Raw genomic sequence first — 8,865 nt, 5'->3', positions numbered from 1 at the left:
TTTCAATCACATTTCCATGCTTGTTTAATCATGTATGTGATCTACAGCAGTCTAATTCTCCAGGGGAAGCCTTAGCACTGATTTTGACCTAAAACTTCTTCAGGGGCTTGGTGGCATTGCAATTAGGCTGGTTTTAGGCAGGTTTTTCACATATATGAGATATGAAATACATGAGAAACCTTATGCTTAAACCTTAAGAAATGTTTTGAGTTTTTTTTTTTTTTTGTCCTTGGAAAAGGTTTTTAATAAAACTCCCTGTAGTCTTGATGAATATTCTTGTGTTACAATATAAAGATAAATTACAATATAATTTAGGCTGGCTTTAAAATTAGATCTTATTGAAGTGCTAGAATTACAGTGCTCCAAGACGTAAATGAGTTTGTCTCTTCATTGGAACAGATGGAGAAATTTAGTGTTATATCACTTGCTCATCAATGGATCCTCTGTAGTGAATGGGTGCTGTCAGAATGAGAGTCCAAACAGTTAACATCTTGTAAAGCCAAAAGCTGCATATTTGCAATAAACAAATCCATCAAGATGTTTTTCACTTTAAACTATTGCTTCTGGCTAAAATACGACTCCATACTTCATAATGTTCTACAGTTAAAATGTTGCCTTGTCTGAATCAGGAGAGAAATATGCACAGATTTAACAAGCCAAAACAGTTCTAAACAAATATGTTTGATTGATTTTGATCTAAAAGAACAACAGGGAATGGACTTTTTCCCACTGGATGACGCATTGGATAAACTTCTTATGATTCTTACACATTTTGTTCATTATTATAATCCTCACAAATGAACACAACTTCAATGATTTTTAAGCTTAAATACAATTGTCATTAGTAAAAAGCTAAATGTAGGCTATGAACAAATTACACCTTCATAATCACCATCACTAAGCTTAAGACAATTGTTTTAGTCTTTATTCAAAAACACTTCAATAAAAGTTTGAGGTAGTTTGTAACAGTCCAATTACAAAAAATAATGCTGGGATAGTGACTAGTGTGTAGACGTAGATGAGTTTACCTGCTTGCCATGATGATATTTAATATCCTGACAGCCTCTGTAGTCTCATTTATCCACTTGTTAGCAACTGCAATTTCTGGGACAAGTTAAAAAAAAAAAAAAAATTACAAGGGGAAAATACTGATATATTTTGTGTCAGAGAATAAAACAGGAAAATATACTGAGCTTGTTTTAACCAGACCTTATTTCAGACATTAAAACCCATTCAGACATTAATTTCAGACATTAAAACCCAAAAACCCATTAAAAAAAACCCTTTGACTTCAGGATGATGGAACTGGAAGTGGTCAAATGTAAACTCATTTCTCAGTTCTGGACGACAAAAACGTATAATCCCCACAGTCCTCTTTATGATTTAGTCAAGCTCAGATACTTAAAATGTATTAATCACAGTGGAAAGGAAATTAACAGGATGCTAAACAGCATGATGTATGTGAGAATAACTTGAAGTTAATTTTAATATTATCAGAATGATTTGTGTAAATTTATTAAACAGATAAATGTTTTAGAGTCACACAATCAGCTCATAATTCATCAGATCACTTACTAATGTTTATGCTTTTAATTTCCCACTAAAATTTCCCACCATTAGCAACTGATTTGTGTTATTTGAAGTGATCTTACGGAAGATTAGCAAGACAGAAAAAGACTTTTTTTACATGAAAGTACAAATAGCAGCATCTGCCTGAATAAAACAAGTAAATTTATATGATCTTTTAAAGGAGACCTTTTATGCACCTTTTATTGTGAAATCTTAGGTGTCCTCAGAATGTGTCTGTGAATTTTCAGCTCAAAATACCCCATAGATCATTTATTATATCATTTTGAGTGGAAGCAGAAACATGCCGCTTTCGTGCATGTCTCTTTAAAAGCAAATGAACTGCTTCTCCCCACCCCCTTTTCCAGAATAGGGCTGTGCCTTTACAGCTCTTGCCTCAGATACTAAGAAACATCTGTTTGGTTTTGATTATCATGTCTATCACACTGAAATCATCTGTTTTAAACCATATTAGTTTAAACTTCTGGGTCCATATTCACAAAACATCTTAAGGCTAAAAGTAGCTTATAAATTGCAATTTAAGAAGAAAATCTTAAAAATAATAGGCGTGTCAATCCTAAATTTAAGACTCCTTAGGAGCCACAACTATCTCCTAAATCTGTAAAACATAAAGAGTAGTGAAGAGGAGTACTAAGTCACTTTGACCTAATCATAAACTATCCTCACTGTTGAAAAAAAACAACACAAACCATCACAAAAATTCTAATGTCTGCCAAATACCATTACAAACTTAACAAACCATTAACTTGTAACCATTAAAACTATGGTTAAATGGTTTCCTGTAATGTGTTTTGGGACATGTTCCATTAGAATTTAGTGGTTTTAACAAGCCAACAATAAAAGGCGACCAATTACCAGTAGAGACCAACAGGCGCCATCACAATTACCATTAAAACCAGTACGATTCACATTACACTCTGTGTATTCTGGCTCAAGACAGTTAGGGTATGTGGAAAAACTCTCCGTATTTTCTCCCTAAACTTCAAAAATCATTTCAAAATCAGAAGATCTGTCTTTGCAAAGTGAACATGCAAAGAAGATCAAACACCCTTAACGAAAAAGGTAAAACAGCGATATAGGACGATTTTGAAGTTTTGACATTAAAAGTATATAAATTGTATTGCTTTTATGAAAATAACAGATCATTTCGCTAGATAAGACCCTTCCTCGGCTGGGATTGTTTACAACCGCATTTGGGATCATTTGAAGCCGCATTTAAACTGCATTTTGGAAGTTCCAACTCGGGGCACCATAGAAGTCCATTATATGGAGAAAAATCCTGACATATTTTCCTCAAAAAACGTAATTTCTTTACGACTGAAGAAAGAAAGACTTGCACATCTTGAACATCTTGGATGACAAAGGGGTGAGTACATTATCTGTAAATTGTTGTTCTGGAAGTGGACTTCTCCTTTAAGCATGTTGACATCATCCATAGCAACGAGGTCAGCCCCGCCCATACTCTTATCTTAAGACTTCTCTCTATTCCTTACTAAAAGTTTGTCTCAGCAGCTTTGTGAATAGGTTTTAGGAGAAAACTCTTAGCTAAAAACTTTTACTGCTATTTAGGAGAACTCTTAGTGGTAAGATAAAATGTTTTGTGAATATGGGCCGTGATCTACAGTGTTCTGAGTGCACATGTCCAAAGCATGCGCACAGAAAGTGCCTGTCATACGGCATGTGAGTACTTAACTAAAAATACTTAAACTTAAAAACACAAAACAGTCAGTTATGTCTGTGAAGGTAAACAGCTGGGATAGAAATTGCATGTTTATATTAGATCTGTGTTGCTGCAGTGTAATATACAGTAAATAAATCAATAAAACCACAGCTCTGTTGTCTCCTCTGAGTCTGGGACTCTAAATAGTGTTCTGTGCTCATCTGTGCAGCCAACAACAGAACAGTTAGCATGCTTTGCTTGAATTTCGCCATGGCGTTAGAACCAAAAAGTTCTAATTGAAGTTTTTCTGGGCTGGTAGATGCACTGGGCACCCAATTATAGCACTTAAACATGACAAAATTCAGATTTTTATGATATGCCACCTTTAAAAATATGACTTTATTGTTTAATCCTATATACTGATGGGGAAATTAAAATATAATGCAATTACTCATATATACACTCTTAAAAGTAAAGGTACATCACAATGCCATAGAAGAACCTTCTGTCTAAATGGTTCCATAAAGAACCTTGAACATCTGAAGAACCTTTCTATTTCACAAAAGGTTCTTTGTGACAAAAGAAGGTTCTTCAGATTATAAAAAGGTAAGAAAGAGATGGTTCTTTAAAGAACCTTTGACTGATGGAAAAACCTTTTAAAGCACCTTTATTTTTAAGAGTGTACTTCAACAGAGTAGCACAGAAATAAGTTTTTTATTGTTATTTCACTTGTACTTTGTCCGTTCACTGTGTTTATTGGAACAGGTTTTTACCATAAAACATGCATATGGAAGAAATGAACTCCAGCCTGGACGTCTTGGTTTTTGGCAATAGCTAGACATTTTAACAGGGGCAACTTCAGAAGGTCATCAGCAAATGCCCGTGTCGTGCTTGACAATTTTAGAGTCTTCACATAAACACAATGCTCAGTTCCCATGACAACATGAACCCATTGAAATGTAATTGCAACCTCGGGCTTGTCTTCTTAATAACTCGTTTTGATTTTTCTGTTTATTTTAGCCTTTGGTGCTGTTTTATCAAGCAGTAGGTACTTGATTGTGAATCGCAATTATCTTCCGAAAGCCAACAATCAACATGTTACTGTTGCGATTCCATCAGGTCCTCTTAAACAAATTAAGGCCGGGGTGTTTAAACTACTCGTCGAGTGTTGCCATTTGGATTTCTGGCGGTGTTTAAGGTCTGCGTAAATCCTATCTTATCTCTGTTTTTCTTACGAGATTGGAGTCCGTTTCTACGAAATTAGAACCACTCGTAAACACATTCCCTACAAGCTTTGTTTCCTTTGGAGTGACCACTGGAGCTGGCAACACGGACCAGATTTGCAATCTCAAAAAGCGAGCCAGCGAGAAATGTGTTTAAGGTTTAAGGAATGACCTTCTAAATATACCAAGAGAGAAAATATAAACAGTTTCAACGAAAAAGCAATCAATCTTATCTGGAGGAGTGCACTATCAGCTATTTAAACGTGATGTTGTACACACTATATGTCCTTTAATATATCATTCAGCAAATCATTAATTTTATGTGGAAAAGCTACACTTACATGTGTTCTGTTGATCTGAAAACAATGGATGTGTCACAGTAATCAACATATGAGATAAATGTGTCCGGGAACGGCAGGACATGTTTAATATCTCTCATCTTGTGTTCAGCTACGATCAAATTGTGCAACTGGAGCATTTCAGTTTGTATGCTTAGATGTTTGAGAAAACAGATTATGACTAGATTTCCCTGATATTTAGTATAGACTGTGATTGCATTTGAATATGATAAAAAAATTAAACATCCAAATTAATCAGGTGAACGCTTTAAGGCATATACATTTAAAATCACTCGATTTCTTTTGAGGTAAAAAGGTTCCCTGTACAATAAAACATACTGCACCTTTAAGAACTAAAAACGTCCCAGCCCAAAAACATAATTTACTGAAACTAAACCGCAACAAAAAATACCTTGTTCTGACATTTTCATTTTTATGATGAATTTTCAATAATGATTGTATTGCAGATATCATTATATTAATATATTCAAATCATTCTGGTGAAATTTTCCTGTCAGAAAAACTATTAGTAATCATCACTGCTCATTTCACTTTTAAAGAGGTTAGCCAGTCAAAACACAGGTAATTTGCATGTTTACACAGTAGCCAAAAACATCTTTTTTAATGCTACGAGTCAAAAAGAGGCTGTAAAATGATCAGGAAAACTAGGGAACTCTGGTCCAGGGAAGCTTGACAAACACTATAAAGAGGCTTCAGGGAAAATAGGATAATTAAAAAGAAAGATGTGACCGCCAGTCAATACGTGATTTACAAAAAATGCCATGTTTGTATTGCATAGTATACGGCTTTCATTACACTATCAACAGAATCATGCAAAACAAATGAACAAAATGGCATGCTATTTGCATAACAGAATATAAGCTCGGCAGGACAACAGAGCTTGCATAAAAAGCAAGATTAATATTTATGCTGAAGAAAGTATAATTTTACATTTAGATGGAGTGGTGGGTGTAATGACAATTTAAACATGGTACTGAAGTAATTCCCAGTTCCAGCTCACAAAACACCAGGGAGGGATTTGTTTAGTTTATGCTGATTTATTTTGCTTTTGCTCTATTGGGACAGTGATGAAACGTATATAAAACTAAAGTCAATGTCAATAGGAGAAGAACTTTTTCACTGGAGGAAGCGTTATGGATTATGGATTTGTTTAGGCCAGAAGTGACAAGTTAAAGTTAAAACTTTTTGATGATGGATTTGTTTCTTATAAACACGCAGCTTTTTGTTTCACAAGATGTTAATTGATGGACTGGAGGTGTATGGATTACTTGTGGATGTTTTTATCAGTTGTTTGGACTCTCGTCCTGACGGCACCCATTCACAGCAGAGGTCTGCACTCATTGGTGAGTGATGAAATGCTAAGTTTCTCCAAATCTCTTCTGATAAAGAAACATCTTTAGATTTCTATGAATTCTGCCTTACACAAAGAGTCACAAAAATGTTGCTCGATCAGTCGCTTTAATAAAATATTTTACTTTTTGAAAATTGTATCAGTTCAATTTAAAATTGTCACTTTGAATTAAAAAAAGCTCTGCCAAATGACACATCAGCATAGTCAACACAGAAACCGAATCTGCCTCAGTCTCTTCAGAGAAGAGAGAGCATGCGAGGTTCGAAGGGACATGTTTAACTACGGTCAGAGTTTCTAAGGGTCTGGGGTCTGTGCAGTGTTCAAACTTCCCTCATTAATCCTCTTTTGAGTAGGAAACTTCCTGCAGCTAAGAGCACTGCTCCCTAGAGAGACGTAATTTACAGACTGCAGCACAATTGGTTCATGAACGCTGTCCATGGCATTCTCTCTTTCACATGCACACAAACATAAACACGTACACCGAAACGTCCTAACCCCCGAAAAAAGGGCAGCACGCGATTGATGTCTGTTCAGGTCAGAGCTGACACTGTCCCAGAGGGGTTGTTTCGCACTTTACATTTTGACAGTGGGAAAACATTTTCTAGAATGTTGCCCTAAAAGCAACACAAGGGTGAGCAATGATAATAATTTGTAAATGTCTATATTCCCATAGTTGAATAGAGGCTTTGCATTATTGCCTGTGTATGAGTGTTTTTATAGAGCTTATATGTGCTTGGATTTGCGCAATCTTCTACATGCCAAGGTTATATGTTTTCTAAATTTATACCTTACGATTTACATTTTCCACATTTGCCATAAGTACTTAAAGGCTACATAAATCTAGGTGATGTTTAAAAGATTTTTATATGTACAATTATGGTTCTTCAGGATTTTTAAATGTTTTTAAAGAAGTCTGCTATGCTGTACAAGCCTGCATTTATGTACAAGGTGACATTTATTAGTAAAAACTGTAATATTGTGAAATATTATTACAATAAAGTCAGTACTTTTATTGAGCAGTAAACATGCATTAAATGGATTAAAGGATCCTAAAAACAAATGTATCATGATTTCCACAAAAACATCAATATACAATGTTTTCATCATCTATATGAAATGTTTATATACAGTTGAAGTCAAAAGTTTACATACATCTGGCAGAATCTGCAAAATGTTAATTATTTTACCAAAATAAGAGGGATCATACAAAATTTCTTTAGGTCACTGATGCTCCAGATAGAAAAATTCTGCATTAAGAGCCGGGCAGTGAAAACATGTAAGTATCTTCTGTAATTTCTGAAATGCAGTACTAAATGAAAATGTACACATCTTCATTCTGTTCAAAAATGTATACCCCTGGCTCTTAATGCATGGTTTTTCATTCTGGAGCATCAGTGAGTGTTTGAACCTTCTGTAATAGTTGCATATGAGACCCTCAGTTGCCCTCAGTTGTCCTCAGTGTAAAAAGATGGATCTCAAAATCATACAGTCGTTGTTGGAAAGGGTTCAAATACACAAAAATGCTGAAAAACCAAAGAATTTGTGGGACCTGAAGGATTTTTCTGAAGAACAGCGGGCAGTTTAACTGTTCAGGACAACTATCACTAAACAAAACATTCAAGTAACAACACAGTATTAAGAATCAAGCGTATGTCAACTTCCGAACGGGGCAATTTTTTTTTATAAATTCAACTTTTAATTTGTCTTGTGGGCTGTATGTAAGCGTATTATATTTAAAATATTTTATTCAGAACAGTACTAAATAAAAAAATAACATGTACATATGGGTACTTTATAGTAAATTTCAGCGGCCTGTTTCTAAACTGTTACTAAGTACTTACTAAGTACTTTAACATTACTTACCTTGAGGTTCTCCCTTTCTAAAGCACCTCGTTTGTGAATCCTCATCGACTAAAAGAGAAACCGGAAAAATGATCATAAAACTGAATGTAAACTGAATGATTAAAATGACTCACTCATAACACACAAAAAGTCGTTGTTACCACCTACTGATGTAACGATATAATCGTCGTAAAGAGTCATTAAACAAATTAAGAGAATGAATCTGAATAAATCCTTTTCATGCTAAATGGGATGAATCTAAATACTCACAACAGTTAGCAAGCTAGAGCACCATGGCGGTTTTCAGCTTGAGTAACGTTAACTAGTGGAATTCGTACGTTAATGAAATGCTAGTTGTGTAAAATTGAAATATATATTTTTATAATAAACACAATATAACACTAAACAAACAAACAACACCAGAGAAAAGCTCTTTAAGGTATTGAGAAACCACATAGTAACTACAAAGAATATCTCAGAAACCAAATAGCAATGTCTACACCTAATTTAAAACATATTAAATTAAGGGGGTTATTAATAGCACTGTTTGTTGAAAGTTAACACATGGTGGGTGTGTGCATGTGTGTAGGGTTAAAAGGTTACAGGCATCCTATCAATTTACTGAAAGCACACGGAGACACCTGTGTAAACGCAACTTACAGACACTATCATTTATGTTCGTAGCCTAAAAGGTTTGACTAGACCTATGTAGGTGCAAAAGTGATGCTTCTCTTAGCAAACAGCACTAATAACAGTTCAGCCAGAGGTGCTTTAATAATATGGAGTGTGTTTGCATTCTTGAGAAGACATGTGTCAGGTTGGATGCTGTTCGCACAGCATCAA

Source organism: Labeo rohita, chromosome 6 (genome assembly GCF_022985175.1).
Source record: "Labeo rohita strain BAU-BD-2019 chromosome 6, IGBB_LRoh.1.0, whole genome shotgun sequence".
Lineage (NCBI taxonomy): Eukaryota > Metazoa > Chordata > Actinopteri > Cypriniformes > Cyprinidae > Labeo > Labeo rohita.
This window is presented reverse-complemented; position numbering follows the sequence as displayed.